Below are 26634 nucleotides of genomic sequence, written 5' to 3' on the forward strand. Positions count from 1 at the left end.
GCTCTTTGCAGCCTCCTGCCCTGATGAGGGTGTCTGCTTGCTGCTGATTGCAAACACTAATGAACTTACAGCTTCATTAGCTGGGCTTTCTTGCCGGCAATATTGTGGTCTGAGCTATGTGTGACTCTTGTAAATAAGAAAAAATCCACAGAAAAATATAAAAAAGTGTCCTTTCTCGCTAACTGAGGGGGCAAAAAAAGCCTATTTTACCCCCGCAAAAAAGGGATGCAGTGAATAAGGAAGCTCCGACAGCCAGCTGAGGATCTTGGTAATTTTTCAACAAATCAAATGTAAAAAATTCAAAGGAAACACGGTCTCACAGTAGAGGCAGGCAATTAGCTGTGGGTTTGTACTGTAAGCCTGCTCTCTACTGTACCAAAGAGGAAAAAGACATTTTCTCACCAGGGGAGGCTGCAATATGTTGCAGACCCATGGAAACTACAGTAATAGCCTAAGCTAGTTGACAAATCTCAGATAAACTGATAGACAGAAGAGTTTCATCTCCAAGCAATAGAAGCAATAGGTCTAGTAGCACCTTTATAGGTTCTGTACCATTTAATAAATAGGTCTTGAATAACACATCACATCCTATTCTTTCATTTGATAATGCATGTAATCTTAAACTGCACTGCCACCTTGCATCTAAACTTTTACGTTACAGCTAGGAAACTGCTTTTATAACAATTGCTTTATACACATTTTTAGAAGATAGTGTCTTATTTTAATGACGATGCTGTATAACACAAAAAATGGAGCAGATTCAGGATTCCAACATCTTTGTGACTGCCTGCTTCTTCTGGCTGGGTAGACTGGTACTAGTAGGAATACATTAATAAGAGACTAAGTAGAGGTACACTGAGGCTGCCCATACAAATAAGACAGCTGTCAAGAATGCATTTTTTTTTTTTTGTATAATGGAGTAAGAAGGACAAGCCACCTCTCGACACTTCTCATAGTAACTTATTATCAGACACAAGGAAGAATCAGCAAGTTAAAATGCAATATTAGTCCAAGGTGCTGACCTTGATAGTGTTATCCTAATAATTTAAAATCACATATCTAAAGGAAAGTTGATAGGTATCTGATAGATGGGGATCCAACTGCTTGTTTTCCCACTGATCATTATCATGGTTGTGGTGGAGCTGCTGCAACCGAGCACTTGCTAGATGGTGCTGTGTGACGCCACTTCTATGGTGGATGGTCGGCGGAATGTAGCTCAGCCGGTTAGGATGTTGTCGTGATGCCAGTGCTAACTCAGCACACAGGTGTGATGGTATACCTGCTTTTAGTGTGTGGCTGGCTATATTGCTCCCCAATGGTCGGTGACCTGCCTGGCTGTGATAGGTCCCTTGGGCGCTTATCATGGTGGTCCGTAGTGGAGATATGACCCACCTGGACTGTCAGTACCGCCACCCACAGAAAGAGGAAATGATCCAAGGACGGTGTAGCTTGTGTGTAGGTGCTGGTGCAATGATCACTGAGTCCCAGTAGAATAAATAAAACTGTTCTTTACTGGCAAGTCTCTGGTAATACAAGTGAACAATATGTCACTAATACAGAATTGCTTTCACTGGATCTGTACTGAGACTTGCTAAGGTAGAGAGTAAGATAGAATTGCTGGCTTGGTTACATGCTGAGAAGAATAGAAAGTTCAGAGGAGTGGAAAAGGAGTCTGCCGTGAGAGCCCCAACCCAATTTAGTACTGTGCTCTGCCGGAACTTTAGTAGAAGAATACTTGAGAAGTGAATACTTGAGAGAGGAATACTTGTGCCCGTGTTTCAACCTTTGTCGCTATAAACCACCTTCTGCCCCGTAGTGTCAAACTACCCATTCTACAAGGGTGACACAAGCCCCAGTCCTGGTAAACTGACTTGAGCCAAGCGTCTGAGCATGTCCCAGTGTCACCTGCGCTGCGAGATAGAGTATGTAGGCCCTTGGCTGCTTTGCTCTATCCAAATCAGTTACTCTGTCTAGGATACTGTCCTACAATTTTAGAAATGTTCACAATGGGGGTTGGGGTATTCTCTGACTTGTCCTCCGTTTAGTGTTTAGCACTGCATCTTGAGTACAAAAGTTGCTCTAAGAAAAGAAGTCTCTGTGTTCTCCATACATGTCTGTACACTACAGCTGGTATGTCCCGGACAGGGAACCTGGCAGAGCCGGGATCCTGGCTAAGTTTAGCAGGCATGCCTTATCTTTGTGTCTTGCTCCACTGAGAATATGAGAAAGACTGGACCTACACTTCCTCTCCCAATGTGAATACCTCCTACAGGGTGTATGCAACAACCTCTGTGAGTGGTGGAGAAGAGAGTGTGAGAAGCAAAGAGAATAGAGATAGGTAGAGAAAGAACTGCATCTCTCATTGCTGTACAGAGCCACAAAATACAGTACAATAACCCCTAAATGACTACAGCTGTGCAATATATACAGAAATATACATACTACCATCATCACCAGTTTACTTTCAAAGTACAAAGCTTTTGCTAGGGGTGTTAAAGCAGAAACAACCGTGGTGGGACACCACATGGTGGTCCCTTGTGATATGTTATAAATCTGGGATAAACCTAGAACCCTTAGTAGAAACAATTAATAAAGGGGTATTCAGACATCAGGTAAAAAAATACAATAAACATGCTGCAAAACCATGAAGTTGTCAGGAATAGTGGATCCGCTGCAGCACCACTAGCGATGATGACCCCCATGTCGCTACTCTTGACTTTGCTTGCTAGGCGAGGTGCAGGGGCAGAAGGGCTGGGGCAAAGCAGGAATCATGCCTGGAACCAGAATAGCAGTCACAGACAGGAACCACAGATAACTGGAACGGCAGGAACCACGGGCAGGAATCATGGGAAAGATGGGACCACACGCTAGGAAGCATGCAGAGGCTCCAAAAGAGGGGTCAGGGAGGTGCCCGGATTTATAGGGGAGTGTTGGGTGCACTTACCATCCCTTTCAATCAGCAAGAGCCACTGGGCGTGCACTCTAGGAGGTGGGGACGCGCGCTGGCCAGAGCAGGACACACCACCAAAAATCCATTTGTTTTGCGGACTCTAGTCCTACATTTTGTGGTTGTACTTCCTGTTTGAGCAGTTGATCAGTATTACAAGTCCCAGAATGCCTTGCTTTCCCTCACCTCTTCCTCACAGTCCTCCCACCTACTATCTATGCAAAAAATCCAAGCAATTCTTAGATTATTGTAATTGCAAATGATAGGAAAACAGGAAACTGTAAGAATTTAAAAAGAATTGTTTAATCTGAAATCAGTGAAATTTGTGTATACCTGTGTATAGTTGGGGGTTGGCGGGTGGGGGTGGTCCTGTATACCAAAATATATTCGGGGGGGTCCTGTATACCCCTAGTGTATAGTTGAGGGTACTATATACACGTAGGGTATAGTTCCAGGGTACCTTTATACCTGTAGTGTATAGAGAAAGGTATATATACTTAGTATATATAGTGTATAGTTGGGTGGGTTAGTCCTGTATATTTACAGGGTTCTGTGTACCTGTCAGGGCCGGAACATAGGGTAGGCCAGGGAAGGCGATGGCCTAGAGAGCCATCTCTTAGTGAATTACAGGGGGCGCAATGTATGATCAAGTAAAAGATGCACAAGCCAAAAAGACAGAAATGGCTGCACATCGCACCCATGGTTGACACGAAAGCTTATTCAGCTATATTTAAAACCAACATCAGAAGTTAGTATATAATTTAGCCAAACCATATTGCCTCATGTACCACGTGCAGGTCTTCTGATACACATGAGTCCCTAACCAAAAAACATCACTGTGCCGGTCAGTGACCACAATCCCCGCAAAACGTGCGCAAGCAGAGAAGGGGGGCCACGGAATGGCCTTGCAACCCCATTGTTACAGGAACAGACCCTAAAGGGCCCCCCGAACCCCGCAGGCGCCACCGGCAGAAAAAGTGGACGCCAAGCAACACAAGTATGAACAAGCTCTTACCTCTCTCTCCATTGCTCTGCAGGTAGAATGGGAGAATTCTAGGAGGTCCTACCCATATGTACACAGGTGCTTCCTGCTAATTTGGATCACATGGGTCTTACAAAGCACGAGTGCTAGCCACAATGAAAAAAGGGACAGAATACATAAAATATGCACAAGCCAAAAAGATAGAAATGGCTGCACATCGCACCCGTGGTACAGATGTAGCCAGGGTTAACATGATCCCTGACTCAACAATTGTGTCAGGGAGCTATGCTAAGTCAATTAGAGTGTCGAGTTAAATGCGTCATAGTGATGAAGTTAACCCTGGCTACATGAGGCAATATGGTTTGGTCAAATTATATACTAACTTTTGATGTTGGTTTTATATGTAGCTGAAAAAGCTTTCGTGTCAGCCATGGGTGCGATGTGCAGCAATTTCTGTCTTTTTGGCTTGTGCATATTTTATGTATTCTGTCCCTTTTTTCATTGTGGCTAGCACTCGTGCTTTGTAAGACCCATGTGATCCAAATTAGCAGGAAGCACCTGTGTACATAAGGGGAGGATCTCCTAGTATTCTCCCATTCTACCTGCAGAGGAATGGAGAGAGGTAAGAGCTTGTTCACACTTGTGTTGCTTGGCGTCCACTTTTTCCGCCGGTGGTGCCTGCGGGGTCTAGGGGGGCCCTTTAGGGTCTGGTCCTGTGACAATGGGGTTGCAGGGCCATTCCGTGGCCCCCCTTCTCTGCTTGCGCACGCTTTGCGGGGATTGTGGTCGCTGACCGGCACAGTGATGTTTTTTGGTTAGGGACTCATATGTATCAGAAGACCTGCACGTGGTACATGAGGCAATATGGTTTGGCCAAATTATATACTAACTTCTGATGTTGGTTTTATATGTAGTTGAATAAGCTTTCGTGTCAGCCATGGGTGCCATGTGCAGCCATTTCTGTCTTTTTGGCTTGTGCATATGGTCAAGTAAAAGTCTCACCACCTGACCTTACCCATAGCAGCATCCCTTCCCCCGCTCTTCCCCACAGCTGCTAAAGGCTCTAGCCCCTCAGTGGCAGGCATCTGCTCTCCTCCTCTCTTCTCTTTGGCTCCAGAGCTGAAGAAAATCTGACCAAGGACACATGACCTCCGGAGCCAATCAGGAAAGGGGAGAAGTGCAGCTGTAGTGAGAGATGCCCCAACCCCTGCCCCCTCCCGACAGAGACAGATGAGGATTATTCTCCACTCCTCTTCCACAGCTACTGCTTTGTGGGTGAGTATATGTATATGTGTGTATGTGTATGTGTGTGTGTGTGTGTGTGTGTGTGTGTGTGTATGTGTGTGTTTGTGCGTGCTTGCTAATGGAGTGAGTGTGTGTGTGTGTCTCCCAGCATTGTGTGGCAGAGGTGGAACTACAGCTCCCAGCATTACTTGTCCCAGCCCAGGTACCTGTAGTGTATAGTTGGGGGGGTATACCTGTAGTGCATAGTTGAGGTCCTGTATACCTGTAGTGTGTGTGTGTGTGTGTGTGTGTGTGTGTGTATGTGTCTCCCAGCATTGTGTGGCAGAGGTGGAACTACAGCTCCCAGCATGACTTGTGTGGCAGAAATAGAACTACAGCTCCCAGCATGACTTGTGTGGCATAGGTAGAACTACAGCTCCCAGCATGACCTGTGTGGCAATGGTAGAACTACAGCTCCCAGCATGACCTGTGTCATTAAGGTAAAACTACAGCTCCCAGCATGACCTCTGTAGCAGAGGTAGAACTATAGCTCCCACCATGACCTGTGTGGCAAAGGTAGAACTACAGCTCCCAGCATGACCTGTGTGGCAGAGGTAGAACTACAGCTCCCAGCATGCTCATGTGTGGCTAAAGTACTCCCAGCATGACCTGTGTGGCAGAGGTAGAACTACAGCTCTCAGCATGACCTGTGTGGCAGAGGTAAAACTACAGCTCCCAGCATGACCTGTGTGGCACAGGTAGAACTAAATCTCCCAGCATGACTTGTGTGGCAGAGGTAGAACTACAGCTCCCAGAATAACTTGCGTGGCAGAGGTACAACTACAGTTCTTAGCATGACCTGTGTTGCAAAGGTAAAACTACAGCTCCTAGCTTGTTCCTGTGTGGCTGAGGTAGAACTAAAACTCCCAGCATGACTTGTGTGGCAGAGGTAGAATTACAGCTCCCAGCATGACGTGTGTGGCAGAGGTAGAACTACAGCTCCCAGCATTACCTGTGTGGCAGAGGTAGAACTACAGCTCCCAGCATGACGTGTGTTGCAGAGGTAGAACTACAGCTCCCAGCTTGTTCCTGTGTGGCTGAGGTAGAACTACAACTCCCAGCATGACCTGTGTGGCAGAGGTAGTATTACAGCTCCCAGCATGACCTGTGTGGCAGAGGTAGAACTACAGCTCCCAGCATGACTTGTGTGGCAGAGGTAAAACTACAACTCCCAGCATGCTCCTGTGTGGCTGTGATAAAACTCCACCATCCCAAGCCGCCCCCAATGCTCCTCCCCCGGACAAGAGACAGATGAGCAGTATGATCCTCCTCTCCACCTCCTTCTCATGGGCAGAGACAGTGTCATCCTCCAGTGGCAAGGGCTCCCCGCAGACCAGTTATGGCAGCAGCCCTCCACTGCTCTAAGGGACAGTTAACTGGCCCCCTGTGTAAAAAGTTTTGAGACCCCTGCTATACACAATGTGGGGGTTGCCAGAAGGCTATACTGTATGTGGGGGCTATAGACTGGGGGGGGGGGCACCATTTGCTTTCTCTGCCAAGGACACCAAAACTCCTTGTCCCAGCCCAGGTACCTGTAGTGTATAGTTGGGGGTGGGGTGGGGTGGTATACTTGTAGTGCATAGTTGAGGTCCTGTATACCTGTAGTGCATAGCTGTGGGGTCCTTCATACCTGTAGTGTAGAGTTAGGTGGTCTTGTATACATGTAGTGTATAGTTTGGGGGTTCTATATACCTAAAATGTATAGTTGGGGGTCCTGTATACCTGTAGTGTATACTTAGTGTGTGGTGCCCTGTACACCTGTAGTGTATAGTTGGTGGGGGGAGGTCCTGTTTACCTATAGTGTATAGTTCAGGGATCCTGTATACCTGTACTGTATGATTGGGGTGGGAGGGTGGTCCTGTATGTCTGTAGTGTATAGTTGGGGGTTCTGTATACCTGTAGTATATAGTGGGGGGTGGGTCCTACATACCTGTAGTTTATACTTGGGGATGGGGGGATCTGTATAATTGTAGTGTATGTTTAGGGGTCCTTTATACCTATATTGTATAGTTGGGGGGTCCTGTATATCTGTAGTGTATAGTTGGGTCCTATATACCTGTAGTGTATAGTCGGGGGGTCATGTACATACATACATACATACATGAAGTACTTAGTGGGGGTCCTGCATACCTGTAGTTTTTTTGGGGGGTGGGTCCTTAATATCTGTAGTGTATAGTTGGGAGGTTCTTGTATAATGTTAGTGCGTATATGAGGGTCCTGTATGTGGTGTCCTACCATGGGTGTTGCTAGTTTGGGCACCTGTCGTATAAGCCCTGTACTGTAAAGTAAAGTGGTAATGAAGGTGCATTCTCAGGTTTTACCACAAGATGTCACTGTATATATTTATGTACGTTGCAAAGCTGTAGTAAGTCAAGGGTTATTATTGTATTTTGGATTCTGTACACCAATGAAAGATGCTCTTCTCCTCCTACCTATCTCTATCCTCTTCTCTTCTATGCACTCTCTTCTCCACCACTCACAGAAGCTGTTACATACACCCAGCTGGAAGTAGTCACATGGGGAGAGGAAGTGTAGGTTCACTTTAGATAGTTCTTTTCTGATTCTCAGTGGAGCAAGACACATAGATCAGGGATCCCTGCTGAACTTGGACAGGAGCCTGGCTCTGCCAGGTTCCCTGTCCAGGACAGACCAGCTGTGGTGTTAGGGCACATGTATGGAGATAGCAGAGACTTTCTTTCATAAAACAACACCTATACTCAAGATGCAGTGCTAAAAACTAAAGGGACGACAAGTCAGAGAACATCTCAACCACGATGTGAACATATCTACACAGTGCAGAACAGTATCCTAAACAGTGGAACTGATCTGGATAGAGCAAAGCAGCCATAGCCAAGGCCTAAATACTGTATCTCGCAGGGCAGGTGACACCAGGACACGCTCGGACATTCTGCTCAACTCAGGTAACAAGGACTGGGGCTTGTGTCACCCATGTAGGACAGGTACCCCAACACTGCAGGGCATAAGGTGGTTATAGCGACAAAGGTTGAAACACGGGCACAAGTATTCTTCTTATTTCAAGTATTCCTTCTTCAAGTATCTCTTCTACTAAAGTACTACTACTACTGGGTTAAGACTCTCCCAACAAACTCCTCTCTACTCTTCAGAACTCTCTACTCTACGAAACCAAACTAGCATCACTGTTCTACCTCAGCATCCAGTGAAAGCAAGTCTTTATCAGTCACGTATTGCTCTATTATCCTGTATTACCAGAGACTTGTCAGTAAACGTCAGTTTATTTATTCAATTGGGAATCAGTATTAATTGCACCAGCACTAGAGATGAGCGAACCGGGTTCGGATTCGGATCGACTGGTTAGAGAGTAACGAACATCGAGCATGCCCGAGTCGATCCGAACCCGAATGTTCGGCATTTGATAAGCAGTGGCTGCTGAACTTGGATAAAGCTCTAAGGTTGTCTGGAGAACGTGGATACAGCCACTGACTATATCCATGTTTTCCACATAGCCTTAGGGCGTTATCCAAATTCAGCAGACACCACTATTCAAATGCCGAAAGTTCGGGTTCGGATCGACTCGAGCATGCTCAAAGTTCGCTCATCTCTAACCAGCACTCATATACACAGGCTACACCATCCTTGGGTCATTTTCCCCTTTCTGTGAGTGGCGGTACCGACAGTCCTGGTGGGTCATATCTCCACTCCGGACCACTGTGATAAGAGTCCAAGGGACCCATCACAACCCGGCAGGTCACCAACCATTAGGGGTCAATACAAAAAAATAAAAGCAGGTAAAACATCATACCTGTGTGCTGAGTTAGCACTGGCGTCACGGCTATACCATCATTGACTGAGCTGTATTCCAACCACTGACATAACATCATACCAGTGGTTGGGCACCATACAAACTGGTGCACATCAACAGAAACACACCACACTGTATACCTGTAGTGTTTAGTTGTGTGTGGGGGGGATTCTTGGGGTCCTGTATACCTGTATTGTATGGTTGGGGGGGCTGTATACCTGTAATGTATAGTTGGGGCAGTCCTGTATACCTTTAGTGTATAGCGTGGGAGTTCTATATATCTGTAGTGTATACTTGTTTTTTTTTGTATACCTGTAGTGCAAAATTATACAAAAAAAAAAAAAGCCATTCAGTGGCTCGCAGGCCTTCATTTTCTCTGGCTCAGACCACCATGATGATTTCTTTCAGCTATAATTCATCTCTTCAGTACATTCCAGACAAACTTCTTAGGCTCCATGCTTCCTTTCCCTTCTACCTCCTATAGGCTCCCAAACATTAGTAATTGTACTGTTTGGCATCATGTCCAGTGAAATGAGTAGGTATGTAGGTTGCCCCCTGTATGTAAGATCCCCTGCTGTGCCACCCATACTATAATAATGCCTCCTGTTGTGCCCTTCATATAGTAATAATGCCCCATAATATGGCCGTAATAGTAATAATGCCCCTACTGTGCCCTCTATACAGTAATAATGCCCCTGTTGTGCCCTGCATATAGTAATAATGCCCCCTGATGTGTCCTCCATATAGTAATAATGTCCTTGCTGTTTCCTCCATAGTAGTAACGCCCACTGCTATGCCCCTCATTATAAAAATGCCCACTGTTTTGCCCTTCATAATGATAACAACAACCATGCTGTGCATCTCATAGTTATAATGACCCCCATTCTGTCCAGCTGTGCTCTCCTTAGTTATTATGTCCCCCATGTACATAATACTAAGCACCCTGCTCCCACCCCCACTATGCACCAATAAAAAAAATCATACTCACCTAATCAGGGCTGTGTGGAAGCAGGAAACAGCTCATCTATCTCTTCTGGCTCCATTCTATTTAAAGTGACAGTGACAATTTCCACTGGGATGCCGCAGCAGCCCTGGCGGGTTCTCACAGCACCTGAGTGTGCCAAGGCACCTCAATTTTTTTGTACTTTTCCTCATTTGGCTAACATAACAGTATAACAGTATAACTTCTTTATGTAACTGTTGTGTGTTAAAATAATGAGGAAGAGTTCTCAGGGTGGTCTACGTAACAACTATATTACATTTGTTTTTGATCATTCCACCACAGGAATAGTTGGACTTGGTAATTGGCTCCAAGTTGTGATTTTAAGTGGGAAGGAGATTGTACCACTTTTTATTTATTTATTTTTTTTTAAGGGGAATTTGTTTGTAGAATTTATAAAAGAGCTGAGTGTGATAAACATTATTTGGTTATTATTGAGTTATGAGCATCATTTTCTGTTTGTGTCAGCACCCTAAGTAGAAGTTGTGGTCAGTGACAATTACCACCATCTAAGGGTGCATGTATATGCCACATAAAGTACTGAGAACTCAGTTCATACCTTTAAACTGCAGACAATGTGTAAAAGAAAGCAGAAGAACATGTCCGCTGTATAGCCAGGAATTTATAAGACAAATCTGTTGCCTGCAATAGAAGCGGGTAGCAGCTGTTTAGCTGAAGGCCGCCTTAGCCTTTCTACATGTACATGGACTTAGGAAACCTTGAATGAACACTAAACTTAGCCAAAGCTCAGACAAACAAACACATCAGCTAAAGTTTTTCTGTGGGCAAATTAATTTCATCTTGCTTATTGTTCTTTTTTTTTTTGTAAACTCCATGTAACATGTAGAGCTTGGATGTCACTATCACAAACTGTATCTTAGAAAGAAGGGGCCATGCATTTGTGGACATATCTAACATACCTCCTCTGAGGAAAAGGACATTTCAAAATCCCTTGTCTCTGTCTTGGGTAGGTCTTAACCCCTTCAGGACCGGGCTAATTTTCATTTTTGCGTTTTCGTTTTTTCCTCCTTGTGCTTAAAAGGCCATGGCACTTGCATTTTTACACCTACAGACCCACATGAGCCCTTATTTTTTGCGTCACTAACTGTACTTTGCAATGACAGGCTGAACTTTTGCATAAAATATGCTGCAAAACCAGAAAAAAATTATATGCACTGTGAAATTGAAAAAAAAAAACACAATTCTTTATCTTTGGGGGGGGGGGGGGGGGGGGGGGGTTCGTTTTTACGACATGTGTCCTATGGAAAAACTGACATGTTATAAATGTTCCTCAAGTCGTTATGATTACAATGATATGCAACATGTATAACTTTAATTGTATGTGATGACTTGTAAAAAATTCAAACCGTTGTTAACAAATATATGTTCCTTATAATCACTCCATTCCCAGGCTTATAGCGCTTTTATCCTTTGATCTATGGGGCTGTGTGAGGTGTCATTTTTTGTGCCATGATGTGTTCTTTCTATCGATACCTTGATCGCACATATGCAACTTTTTGATCGTTTTTTTTTTTAATTTTCTGGATTTGATGCTACCAAAATGCGCAATTTTGCACTTTGGGATTTTTTGGCGCTGACGCCGTTTATCGTGCGAGATCAGGAATGTGATTAATTAATAGTTTGGGCGATTATGCTTGTGACCATACCAAACATGTTTATGTATTTATTTATTTATTTAGTTTTATTTATAACATGAGAAAAGGGGGGTGATTCTGACTTTTATTAGGGGAGGTTTTTTTTTATTTTTAACAACACTTTTTAAAAACTTTTACACTTATACTAGAAGCCCCCCTGGGGGCACTGATCACTCATTAATCTATGCTGTATATACTTATACAGCAAAGATCGATGAGATAGGCGCTCGTTTGCTTTCGGCTGCTGCAACCGAAAACAAACGAGTGCCGAGACGGGATTAGCGCCATCTTGGCGGAGACCCCGGCCGGCACCACAGACAGAAGTTGTCCCAGAGGAGCGATCTCCGCTAATAGCCGCGGCCCCGGGCTACATGAGACACTCGGGACCGCGGTGGTTCAGAGCGGGGTCGCCGCGCGAGGACGTATAGTTACGTCCTCGTGCAGAACAGGGTTAAAAAGTCAATAAATATGAAGCTCCCCCTGATGTTGACCCCTCCCAACACACAAACACACACACAAAAACACACACAGCGGTTGATTCTGTATACGTGTGAAGAAGATTGTCAATGACTGTATCTTCTCTAAGCTGTCTTCAGATTGGGCAGGAAAATCACCTGACTGACCAACTTTAAGCCCTACATCCTTGTCCCCTTATCCCTGTTATCAAAGGTTGACATTACAGGCTACCTGTTCGAGCAACATTTCTACGTTTTTTGTACCATGCTTCAGAACTTATGTAATATTATTATAGACTGTCTAGGTGTTTACCTTAGTTACCTGGTTAGTTGAAGAAGACTCAGTCATCCTATTATAATACACTGAACTGCCAAAGCACAAAAAGATTGCGCATATACAACTTTTTGATCTCTTTTTATTAAATTTTTTTCTTGATTTGATGCGACCAAAAATGCGCAATTTTGCACTTTGGGATTTTTTTGCGCTTACGCCGTTTACCGTGCGAGATCAGGAATGTGATAAATTAGTAGTTCGGGCGATTACGCACTCGGCGATAACAAACATGTTTATTTATTTATTTACTTTTATTTAAAACATGGGAAAAGGGGGGATTCAAACTTTTATTAGGGGAGGGGGCTTTTTACTAATAACAGCCCTTTTTTGCTATTTATACTTATACTAGAAGCCCCCCTGGGGTTAGCGTTATTCCCCCTGGGGGACTTCTAGTATAAGTGCACTGTTCTCTCATTGAAATCTTTGCTGTATACTTATACAGCAAAGATCAATGAGATCGGCACTCATTTGCTTTCGGCTGCTGCAGCCGAAAGCATCCGAGTACCGAGTCGGGATCGGCGCCATTTTGGCGAAGACCCCGACAGTTAAATGATGTGTGGATCACTCCTCCGGGACAACATCTGAACACCTCTTGCTGTGAACACCTCTTGCCGACGCATGACGTACCGGTACGTCATGCGTCCTGAAGAGGTTAAAAATTATCATGCCGCAGAAGCGCATAACATTGCTTACTTGTCTTCCATAGTTCTGAAACCAGAAGTTGCACTTCCTGGTTTATGAGTTGGTCAGTACTACAGTTCCAAGAATACATTGCTTTCCCTTAGCATCTTCAGCTCTTCATCCCTGCCTGCCAGTTCCCCGACAAGAGCTGTTGCAGAACATCTCATTTCAATGCAGCCTGTTGCACCTCCTCCATCTACTCCCTGCTTTTTCTTAGGCAATTTTAGCAATAATTTATCACAAAGTAGCAAGCTGTTAAAGCTCCTTACTGCTATTGTGTTACCATGTGTGCCTATACTCACATCTTATTCTGTATTAACTAACCCGACTTATTGGTAACCTAATTTTGGCTTGTGTTACTGACTACATGTCTGCCTTCTGATGTGGTCTGAATCTTGGTTTATTGCTCAGCAACTGTGTACTAGTTTCTGACTCTCCTGGTTTGACTCTAGCTTGCTGACCAACCGCCATTGTGTATTTTTGTCCTTGCCTCGTATTTGTCTCGTATTTGCCTTGTGTCCTGTAAAACCTATTTTAGAGCAGGGAACATCTCCAAGTTGCTCCGTTGCTTAGGATACGTTAAGGCAATTAGGTAGGGACAGTGAGAGTGGCACAGCATCAGGGCTGCACTTATCTCTGTGTCTTCTGCGTGTACCCTGACCAGTCCTGACAAATACTACTTTAGTAAGTTATTTATCATCAAGTGATAGTTTTATTAAAATTAAATTTTCTGATACCGGAGTTCTTCCTTGAAGCATTTCAATAACGTGGCTTAAGAAAGGCTTTAGGCCACGTTCACACTTTGGAAGATGGTGGCCGTTCTGTGACATGTCGGCATCACAGAGCGGCTGCTGTCTGCTAAGTTCACCCTGGCCGGTACTGCAGTACAAGCTGGATGAACATCACTCCTTTGGCTTTGGAATAAATGCGAGCACATTCTGGTGTGCCCGTGTTCCAATTAACTATAGCAGACAATGTAAAGTGCGGCCGTAGCTGTACTTTACATTGTCTGCACAGCCAATTTTGTGTGGCTGCTATTCATTGCAGTCAGGTTTTTTGTGCGGCCGCAATCCGGCAGGGATTCCATGGTAATTAAAGCGATCGGCTGCGGTCATTAAAAAACGGGCGTTGTTGCAAACCTGCAACAATGGCCATTGTTTAATGAAGGTATACGTTGTGTGAATGTGGCCTAAAAGTGAATGGTATGGTTTTACATTTTTTAAACTTGTACGCAAAGTAAGTGTATGTGTAGTATTAAGATACTTTATGCCTATAAGAAAAAAATTCCCACACAGCTTCCTACTGTGTATAAATAAATATAAAAAGGTTATGACCACTATCCACACACTGCTGTAGTAGTCCCCAAACATAATGCTCATAGAATACTCTACATATTTCTGTATAAAAGTACTATTAATAGTAAACATTATTCCAAATAGATGCAGATAAAAATAAAAAAAAAATACTAATCAATGTAAGGACCTGTGTAAATTTCCTTGGCAATGTCCCTTAGAGGGGTAAATAGTGCTTCAGCAGCACAGTAACTCAGGACAATTTTTGTTACTTCATTTTTCAGCCTCCCCCTGACAATGTACAGTTGTTGCAGCTAATGCAGTGTTTTCGCACCTGGCATACCATGACAAATGATGCCCAAAGTATTCAAAGATTGATTGTGGTTTCCAGTTACAGTGAAGAATTTACAAGTAACTTCAAGGTTGCATTGATTTGGACTGAGTTAGAAACCCTTCCACAGAACAATTCACTATGGTGACAATATACGTAACACAGTGAAACATCAATATTTCCCACATATCGATAGCTACATAAAGGATTGCCAGCATAGTACGTAATGAGAATGAAAAAAAGAACAAGAAGAGGCTGTGTGTGAGAAAGAAATCCAGTATCTGAGCTCCGTCTAAATAGGACTGTGACTTTGATGCCCCCTGGCTGCCCTCGTGCAATACGCCTGAAAAGGTTTGTTTCTGTAATAAGCTCTTTTTTTCTGTCTGTTAAGGCTGTAGTTTCCCCTTCAGTGTTGGTACGTGGGAGAAAGCTACGATTGATGCTTGGACTAAGTTGTAATTAAGGCTATAGAAATGACGTCGCTGCAGGAAGGATGCCCTATTCATTCATGTGTCATTTTCTCGTACATATGCTTTATCATATCATTTGATTCTTACCTATCGCTGACACTTCAAAGATATCCTGCTAAATAACTTAGTATTGTACCTATCACCGTCTCACTTGTGTAAAGTCAGGTTATCAGACAAGTTAACTGTGAACTTCCCTTTTGATTGTTAAGGGTTTATTCACATTATTAAGGATTGAATTTCGTAAAAGAAAAGATATAAATATTCAGTACCTGGGAGGAAAGGAGGGCACAAAAGGAATTGTTTCAAGAGTGACAGCCCACTCAGCCAATCACTGGCTGCAGTACTTTCTCATCTCAGCCAGTAATTGGCTGAAGTGGATTTTGACAGCTATGGGGACACCAGACACTGAAGAAGAAGGACACCAGGGGAGCGTGGAGTATAGAGTGAATTTTTTGAACCGCACTAAAAAAAGCTAAGCGCCTTTAATCAATTAGCTGTTTTAGTGCATTTGTTTAAGGTTTAGACGAACCCAAACTCTATGTTAAAGTTCAGAGAACCGAACATAACTTTTGAAAAGTTTGCTTAGCTCTACCCTTAACCCATTCCCTCTGCAGTAATTCATTATTTTTTAATACCTGCCTTCTAAGAGTCATAATGTGTTATTTTATCTTTGACATAGCCTGTCATGTTTGTTTGTTTTTTTTCTTTAGGACAAGATACTGGTCAATTTAGCATTTTTGGGGTCATTTACTTTTACAATACTTACTCTTCGTGTTTTCTGCGGATCTATACAAGTACAGCAATGCCAAAGTTTGCACTATGGTTTGTACTGTTTAGTTAGAATACATGTGTAAATTATTGAGTGTAATTTTATTATTTTTTAAATTCATTTATTTAACCTGTAGTTTAACACTTGTGGGAATCCATATTGGCCCTTACACTGCTCAACAGACCCCATACACTGTTATAATGGTTTTTGTTGAGCTACTTGTGTATGGAGACATTTATACTGTACATATGGTGAAAAATGTATGTAGGAGAAAAATCATTTTCAATCTAAACCATACAGAAGTACAATAATGCTCTATCACAGCCACAAGATGGCTCAATACAAAATGGAGTCAATTTACTGCTGCACAAACTATTGAGAATCTGAAGATTTCATTTTTTTTTGTTATAAATATGTTGATGTATGACTAATTTTGTATAGTTTGTTATCCCCAAAACATTGTATATGAATACTTTACGGTTTTATTTTATTTTTTAATAAGTTGTTTTTGATCTTGTGGTTTGTTTTTATGAATTAATTTTAATCCCTAATCGTCACTTTTAAAAGCAATAGCTTTTTAAAGTGAATCTTGCATTAACCCTGCTCATATAGAGATTTTAAGATGGGTAGATTGGCACTGCTGTGTAGAATCCAATGATGTGCCACTTATCAAAATCCATGGTCCGATTCCTGTGATATTGCTAATGAGCTTTTTTGTCCGCATCATTACATAATGTCATAAATATCCAAGCCGTTTATTCAGTGACATCACTCTGGACTTTTCCAAATCCCACACAGCCTCAGTATTCATGCCCTACATACCCCACTCAGACGCTACTGACGCCGTGTGGGATTTAAAGAGGCCGGGAGCAACAACACCGATTCAGCTTTTTGACTATTCATGAGATGGCATCATGAGCAAGCAGGGAAAGCAGTGCACTGGGAGACCTGAGACCAACAGTCCACCAGACAAGCTCATTACCATTTTAGCAATATTGCTAATAACTCAGGAACCGAACCGCTGATTTTAAAAGGCAGCACATCATTGAATTTATGAGTTGTGGTGGTGATCTTCTCATACCAAAATTTTTGTAGTTTCATTTGGAAATACCAAATTTATATATTTACTTGTTTAACAAAAAATGCTTTAAAAAAGTAATTTCAAGATGACAAATATATATATTTTTTTTAATTTGTGGACCTTTATTGTTGTGCCTTTTTATTGGTACTATTCGGGTAGATGTGTTTTTTAATTCCATTGTTTGGAAGGTGTAACGAGATAAGCGAGCACAAAAATACTTGTTACTCGAGTCAAGGATTTTTCAATACTCGAGTGTTTAATTCATGTTATGATCCCTATTGAAATCAATGGGAAATTGTAGTATTTAACTAGGTGCCTCTCACTCGGCAGAGCAGAGGCTACCTGGTTAATCTGAAAGTGACAGCCTTTTGCCCAGGGAGGTTAAGTTAACCCCCCCTGGGGCCAGACTGTGCTATGTTGGTGGGAAGGGGAGCAGGGAAATTATACTTACCACTCCTGTCTTCCATTTGTCCTCACTTTTGTCACTCAGCCAATAAGTGGCTCCATTTCCAACTCAGCCGCTGATTGGCTGAGCTGTGATAGTGAAGACAAATGGAAGACCACTCTGATTGCTCTGAGACCCGACCTTCAAGATAAGCAGAGGAGTTCTCTGTTTATCTAGTCGTGACAGGTGCATTTTATTAGGACCTTTAAACAAGGTCTTTGTACATGAGCACCCAAGCAGCATGCAGTACTTGCTTGATTATCGAGTACTTCCGAGTAGCCTGATAATCGAGCAAATACTATACTCGATAAACTGTGCTTGCTCATCTCTAGTTATGAACATAAAAACATTAATCTATATCTTGGGGGTGTTTCCCACACAGAATAAACACTTAAAGCATACCTGCAATCAGAAAATATTTTTGACATGTCACAGAGGCTTGTCAAATGTTTTGATCAGTCTGGGTCTGAGTGTTCAGACCGCTAGCATTCAAAAGAACAAGTCTTCGCTCAGTGCGTTCTCTTCCAGCTCTGTATCAGCTGACCTGGATGACCGCATAATGGAAGTTTAGGAAGCAGTAGTGGATTATAACAGGGGCGATTCGGGTGGCAGCCCGGGGCCCTGAGCTCCTGGGGGGCCCATGACCACCCAAAAAGACTTATACTTTCAGTGTTGTACTGTCTCCTGGCTACACTTCCGCCATGATTTGCAAAAATCACAGTTTTTTTTATGGCAATTTTGCACAAATCAGGACATCATGACATTATCTGTCCTGTACTATGAACGCCAGGCTAGTGCTTCCATAGTTACAGTGGGGTGGGGGGGCCCAGACTTGGTGAACCGCCCGGGGCCTATGGTAAAGTTAATCCGCCCCTGTTAAGAAGCCATCTTGAACACACAGACACAGAGCAGGGAGAGTAGCACATGGCAGCACAGGTGTTTCCTTATAGGTTCTCCTGATTGGTCACTGTCTAAAGACTTTGCTTTAATTTTATCCTACACATTTTTGCTTATGTGGAGTATCCTTTTACACAGAGTTTATTTATTTATTTATTTATTGTTGTCCTACTAGAAAACTTAACCATACAGTTGCTTAATTGCTAATATAATACTTGTTTGTTAAAATTTTTACAGTATGTCATAAAATGGACAAATAGTCTATTAGGTGCTTAAAGCAGACCTAGGGTTCATTGATAGGCCCCAGGCTGTCAGTGTGACATAAGTGAGTATGGAGGGATCATATGCTGAGAAAAAGACTCCCCTTCCTCTGTCAGTTCCAGGAATTGGAATAATCTCTGACTCCCAGACATTATCAAGTGATGGCTACTGTGCCTTGGCTATCACTGAGCTCTAGTACTATGTTGATTAGGGGTTACACATATAATGACTTTACAAATTCTTTTTACTTTTTTTTATTTGGGAACTTTTACTTTTCATCTATACAGTGGTACATTGGTTTAAAAGTAACTTGGTTACCATAGCTGCCTGGAAAGCAATTAGGAAACTATACTCTGCACCCTTCTGTATGTCTAAATATATGCCTATCTGGAACTCACCTTCCTTCCCATTAGGGAGACAGAACAAGCTATTTAGGGTGCGGCAATCCAAAGGGGTATTATGTGTGAATGACCTGATAGATACAGAAAGAGGCACTCTCCAACCCTGGGACTATGTGACGACGAAGTTTGGCCTTCCACAGAATCATAGGCTTCAATATTTACAATTCACCAGTCACTGTAGAGTCTTAGTGCATGATTTCGCAAAAGCGGAACAGACGAGCAGGTTTGATCTGCTGATGGGAACTGCTGACAACAAAGTGTCTTTATCCGATTCATATCGGTCTCTAGATTCACATGTCTTAGACAATGTATGCCACACTCTCTTTAATACCTGGACACTGTATATAGAAGATGCAGAACTGCACAACAAAATCTGCCAGGGTATACGGCTTGTTCGCCAATCTGTTGTAAACGAGAAATGGAGAGAGATGCATTTTCGGCTCATTCATAAGGCTATTTATGCCTTCAATTTCACTTATAGGGAAGCTTCCGCGCATTATTTACGACATTGTCCTAAATGTAAAATCCCCAAGGACGACCTATTTCATGCCCTATGGACATTCTCCTACGTGGCCACGGTATGCGCTGAGGTGGGGAACTTTATTAGACAAATATGACGGCGAAATGTTAAGATGGACCCCATTAGCTGTTTGCTCCACTATACTTGTGAACAGACAGATGATCCCGACCCACCTCTCGTAGCCAATAAAGCCATTCTCAATGTGCCACTAGTTGTGGTTAAATGTTTATTGAGGCACTGGTTGAAGGACATGGTCCCATCGATACAGGAAATTAGTGACACTCTAAAACATTTACTAGATATGGATAAAATGCATACACTCATAAATAAAGAACAATCCGCAAAAATTTTTTTTGCAAAATGGAGGCACTTTATAGTCCATACTTTTTCAAGGGAGGAGATCAAACACCTCATGAGTCCCTATAGACATAATGAATGGTATTGTACAGAAGACTTGAAGGGCACATTGGGCCCGCTGAAACTTACCTGACATACAGGAAGGTGTTGGGATCTCCTTGGCTCTTGTGTTTTTTATGTTTGTGGTTAGTTATAACTGTTAATGGTTATATTTTCATGCTATTTTCTTTGAGATCTGCAGAGATGACGGCGCTGCTATTGCAAAGTAAAATGATAAAAATGGAAAAGGTGCAAGGACTGTACAAACTGGATAATACATTGTGAACAATTCGGACTGTTAAGGAATTTCCAGTATCTCTTGTATCACTGTTCATCCTGTATAGTCTTTCTTCCTCTGCAGACTTGTGCCAATAAAATATGGTTTAAAAAAAAAAAAAAAGTAACTTGGTTTAACCCTTTGAGGACCAGGCCCAAAATGACCCAGTGGACCGCGCAAATTTTGATCTTAGTGTTTTCGTTTTTCCCTCCCCCCCCCCTTCTAAGAGCTCTAGCACTCTCAGTTTTCTATCTACAAGCCATGTAAGTGCTTGTTTTTTACAGGAATAGTTGTCCTTTGTAATGGCGTCATTCATTTTACCATAACATGTATGACGGAATCCCAAATATATTATTTATGAAGATATAAATAGGTGAGATTGTAAAAAAGAATGCAATATGGTAACGTTTGGGGGGTTCCTGTGTCTACGTAATACACTATATGGTAACAGCGACATGATACCATTACTCTATAGGTCAGTCCGAACACAACCATATGCAGGTTACACAGATTCTCTAATGTTATATATATATTTTTTTATGAAATCCTTTTTTTTGGCAATTAAATATTAATAAAATGGGCCTATTGTGACACTTATAACAGTTTTATTTTTCTCCTACGGGGCTGTATGGGGTGTCATTTTTTCCACCATGATCTCTAGTTTTTATTAATACCCTATTTGTGAAGATCGGACGTTTTGATCACTTTTTATTGATTTTTTTAAATATATAATGTAACATAAAATCGGTAATCCGCGCACTTTTTTCCCTCTTTTCGTGTACGCCGTTCACAATGACGCTTGTTATATTTTAATAGATCGGACAATTACGCACGCTACGGTATATTATATGTTTATCTATTTATTTATTTTTATATGTTTTATTTATATAATAGGATAGGGGGGGTTATTTCAACTTTTATTGGGGGAGGGGTTTTGGGGTAGTGTAATAGTGTTTTGAACTTTTTTTTTTACACATTTGAAGTCCCTTTGGGGGACTTTTACATACACTAGTTTGATTTCTACACTGATGATTGCTATGCCATAGGCATAGCATTGATCAGTGTTATCGGCGATCTGCTCATTAAGCCTGCCTGTGCAGGCTCAGTGTAGCAGATCGCCGATCGGACCGCACGGAGGCAGGTGAGAGGCCTCGGGCGGTCCGTTTCAACGATCGGGACCCCCGTAGTCACACTGCGGGGGTCCCGATCGGTAAGTGACAGGGGACTGCGATCGCGGCGTTTAAGGGGTTAATGACACGCGGCAGCGCGATCGCTGCAGCGTGTCATTATCGGTGAGGTCCCGGCTGCTCACTGCAGCCAGCCCCCACCTCCTATGAAGCGCGCTTCATAGCAGGAGAAACACCCAGGACGTAGAGTTACGTCTAGGGTCGTCTGGGGACAGACTTCCATGACGTAACTCTACGTCCTGGGTCGTCTAGGGGTTAAGAGCATTTTGGTTTAAGAGCTCCCTGTACTGGGTTGGAGGAGTGGGGAAGGGGCATGGTCTGCATAGCGGGGTCTACAGCACTGTACTCTGACCCAGGAAGTCTCCCTAACCTTCCAAATCATAGCAGATCCACTTCAGGCTGGGGCTTACATCAGGAGACAGGACTGTAGAGGTAATCTCTCCATAGCTGTAATCTGCTGCATGTATGTTCCCACATCTGCCCTGCTCATTCCTTCATGCTCCCTGCAGTCTCTGTCAGCCCTTGTGTTTCCCATCCTCTCCATTACTATAGGATAACCTATAATATCACATATTGTGCTGTTTCTGAATGTTTGTTTTATTTGTATTACATGTTATTCAGAATAATAAATCATTATTTTTGGGGTGTAGAACCAATTGTCTGTTGTTTGGTTTAAAAGTGGATTTGGATTACAAGCACAGTCCCGTAACGAATTATGCTCATAATCCAAGGCACCGCTGTATTTGATTTTTAATTATAATTATAAATTGTGGTCCGTCCCCATAGACCAGTTAATTATACCTGTTAGGACATTTTTGCATTAAGCTTGATTTGAATCGGTCGGGTTTATACAAACCCGAACTCTAACACTAATTTCTAATCTAGTGTTTTGGGGGTAAAATGGTTGAGACTTTAAGTGTACCTGTCTTTGTAAAAAAAAAAAAAAAACTTTTGACACGTCAAAGAGACATTTCGAAAGTTTTGATTGGTCCGGGTCTGAGTGTTCAGACCTATACCTAGCGGGAGATAGATTGGGGAGAAGATTGCAGCTGCAGCATATCCTTTCCCTGTTCAGAGTTTTTTAAAAAGGTGGGTTCCATAGGAGTCTTTTTCTTTTTTTTTTAATTCAGAGTGGAGAGTGGCCATGCTGCCTTCCTGCTCTTCCTCCTGATGGGTAAGGGTCTGAACACTCAGACTTGGACCGATCAAAACTTTTGACATGTCTCTATAGTATGGTAAAAGTTTTTTTTAACAACAGGTACACTTTAAAGAGGCTGTAAGTAAAATTAGTGAGGTGGATGGAAATGTGTAGAGAGGCTGTAAATGAAAAGACATGTATTAGACATACGTGAGCTTTTAACCTACTGGGTTTTTGAGGCTCATTTACATATCTTGGCACTGGGAATACTAGGAATAGGAATATAGGAATAATAGGAATACTGAGATAAAAAGGTATGACCATAACCTTCATAGGAAACTATATACTGTATATATGTGATTATTTACACTCCTGTTTTACAGCTGAGAGATTTTAAGGTTTTAATGACCATGCCGGTACAAGTGCATGTCTTTAATTTACTTAATAGAGATGAGCGAACCGGGTTCGGGTTCGAGTCCATCCGAACCCGAACGATCGGCATTTGATTAGTGGGGGCTGCTGAACTTGGATAAAGCTCTAAGGTTGTCTGGAAAACATGGATACAGCCAATAACTATATCCATGTTTTCCACATAGCCTTAGGGCTTTATCCAACTTCAGTAGCCACCACTAATCAAATGCCGAACGTTCGGGTTCAGACGGATTCACTCATCTCTATTACTTAACTTAAAATGCAAAATAAACTTTGTGTCACAAATCGTCAAATTTCAGTGCATGGTAGACGGACTTCAAAATTTTTGAGAGCATAGTGAATGCTCTCCATCATTAGTAATAAGATGATGAAACCTAAATCAATAGTTTGGAGGAACACTTCTACTTGATGTGTGAGGATTTAGGGCAAATAAGAAACCTACAAGGTTGTAAATTGAAATATTCATGTTGATCAAGGCAAAGTCACTCCCACCGCTGAGCTGGAAATCGTGTTTTGGATAAACCTGCTGTGCAAACTTTTATTCTACACAGCATAATCACCGTTAAAGAGAGCTGTGGAAAGGTTTACTCAGCAACTAAAGTATTATATCAATCAAAAGTTAATGGTTGAAGTGCCAGTTTCAACAGTGAACGAGAATGCTGTGATAAAGTGGATATACTTAATAAAAACTCTACATGTTTTCCAATTTTAAAAAATCCACTGCGTGTAAGCATTAAAAATTCTACAGTGAAGGTGTCATTTATAGGAACATTTACTCTAGAACCTTTAGAAAATCTTAAGTTGCTATAGCAAATTATATGTAGCATTTACCCTCCAAAAGTAGGGCAGAGAAATGTCTATTTGAATCACCAACATTTCTACTGCATGGTTATGATACCTTGTCTAAGCAGCGGTAAGGTAAGGCCACACTGCAGACTCTGTACTGGCCCCCAATATACTGAGTTCAATATCTCAGTGTAATCTGTTGCGTGCCTCCTCTCTCTGCAGCCCTCTGCCGCTCTGACATATCAATTCATTGAGCAGAGAGCGGAGCCGCACAACAGATTACACTGAGACACCGAGACAGACGAGATTTTGAGCAGAGTGGGTACGTACCCTAAGGATGCCTTTACACAGAGAGATTTATCTGACAGATTTTTGAAGCCAAAGCCAGGAACAGCCTATAAACAAGGAACAAGTCAGAAGGAAAGACTGAAATTTATCCTCTTTTCTTACCCATTTCTAGCTTTGGCTTCAAAAATCTGTCAGATATATCTCTTTAGGTAAAGGCACCCTAATGGTACTTTTACACGGAGCGATAATTCACCCGATCGCACGATTAACGATTTTGAATGAACAATGTTTTTTTTATAACGATCAGCGTTTAGACGGAATGATACATCATACGGAAAATTCGCTATGCGATCGTTTTGCGATCGTTTAAGCCTATCTCATACATAGGTGAAATCGCTGAATGAATGTTTACACGGAATGATCTGCAAATTTTTTGCGAATGATCAACGATGATTTAAGAACATGTTGAAAGAGCAAAATGAACAATTTTTTGTTGGTCGTTTGATCGTTCGCTGCGTTTACACGTACGATTATCGTTCAAATTCGACAGTTATCGCGCAAAGACGAACGATCAATCGTCCCGTGTAAAAGGACCATTAGTCATGCTGAAGATTGCTGTGATGTGCTGCTGGATTGCATTGCAGGTGGGGTTGATCACCTTAAAGCCACAGCAACATACAGGTTGCGAAGCTATTCACATTCATTATTATCCAGCAGCATGAAAATACAATGTTTCCTATGTGCCACGTGGCACCAACATTTTTTTTTTTTTATTAGGCTGTGTTCACATTGTGTTCTTTCAATACGTTTTTTTTTTCCAACTGTTTTACAAAAAAAAGATAAAAAAGGATTAAAAAAAAAGAGATGTGTACATTTGTGTGCATCCATTTTTCCATTGACTTTCATGATGTACGCTAAAAAGGATGTGTACACTAAAATAAAGGATGCATTTTGATCCTTTTTTATCTAATGGAAGTCAATAGAAAAATGGTTCAAACTAGATGAACACAAATGCATTCTATGTTTGCATAAAATGGATGCAAAAACACAGTGTGAACCTAGCTTTAAAGTTTATGAAAGGCTCAAGATCGCAAGGTTGGTTTCAAAAGTAGAGCCACACATATTAAAGGATGTGTTTGGTATTGCAACCCAGTAAATGTGATGGGGCTGAACTGTTCCACCACCCATATCCTAAGAATAAGTGTGGCGCTGTTTTTGGAGTAAAGCATTGACGTTTAATCAAAAATTTATAAGAGATATGTAATATGACATATGAAATCTTCAAATCACATCCTCACAACTGAGACACAATGTAACTTTTTTATAACTAGATCATTTTAAGCAAAAAATACTTTTGTACAAATAAATAAATAAATAAGTAAATAAATAAAAACATAATAAAACTATATACTGTCATGTTTTTCAGGCTTTGAGTGAGAGAATTCATGATAACATTGCGTCCAGAAATGATCTTTTATAATACATGAATAATTCTGGAATGTTTATAGACTCCATTATATACAGGAATCATGATCACATTAACCTGTCTGCAGTGTGTAATTTACTGTAAAGGCGGTTATTGTTTTTTTGGTTCATGTGTTTATGTGTATTAAAAATTAAACTTTAATTGACTTAATCTAAATATTCAGAATGATTTATCTATATTTCATGAAGAGAATTAAAAATGAGATTAAAGCATTCGTCAGCCTATGCACACTTTGTACGTACAGCAGTTATTCATGAAAAATTGATAATAGAGGGTATGTGTAAAGTGGCTTTGACTAAGATGTAGGTCATCTGCCGTGTCTTCTTTTTGGCCTTTTCAAACCTTAAGCCCTAAGCTGGCCAGCAACAGCCAAGTTTTAGACATGACTGCCATTAATAAGAACTACAAAAACTGTATAAGGAGTTTATTTTTTTATATTGTGGGAAGTTTTGTTAATGTAGCCCAATTCTCATCTTTTGTGTACCAAGGGCTTTAATATTGTGCGTATGGCTATGTTCCCAAATCAGAAACATATCCGGGGAACGCGGCTGTCTCCTCAAATAGATGGCTGCTTATAAAGAACATAATCTTTGTTAGTGGACATCTGTTTAACTAGGCAGACACGTTTCCCTGATATGTTCCCGAAGTGGTAACATAGACTAAAGATGTTAGCAAGTGTTATACACACTATGTGGAGACTTTTTTAGGCTATGTTCACACAACATCTTTTTTTATCCATTTTGTGGCCAATTGTTTGAATGACCGGTATTTTGGTTTCAAAATGGTCCAGTTTTACACAAATAATGTCTATAATTTGCATAAAATTAGAGTGTATTAGTGCCAAAGTGACAGCCATAATAAAAAAAAAAAAAAAAAAAGCCTGGCTGCACAAAAAGACAAAAAAGGACGTTTGAACATAGCCATAGGCCTTTTCTATTTAAAAAGATGTCCATTATTGCCGCAATGTAATTGACTTCAATGCATTGGAAGGACAGAGGTCAAATGCACCCAGTGTGTAAAATGACAGACATTGTCTGCGCAGGTGTCAAAAAATAACG

At 41.7% G+C, this 26634-nt stretch overlaps 1 protein-coding gene across 1 annotated transcript in view; it reads right to left on the reverse strand.

Annotated features, from left to right (window-relative positions):
- TENM3 (teneurin transmembrane protein 3) overlaps positions 1-26634 on the reverse strand; it is a 1065662-nt gene that overhangs the window by 943529 nt on the left and 95499 nt on the right. The gene's annotated exons all lie outside the window — the stretch shown is intronic.

Source organism: Dendropsophus ebraccatus, chromosome 7, assembly GCF_027789765.1.
Source record: "Dendropsophus ebraccatus isolate aDenEbr1 chromosome 7, aDenEbr1.pat, whole genome shotgun sequence".
In the NCBI taxonomy this organism is placed as follows: domain Eukaryota; kingdom Metazoa; phylum Chordata; class Amphibia; order Anura; family Hylidae; genus Dendropsophus; species Dendropsophus ebraccatus.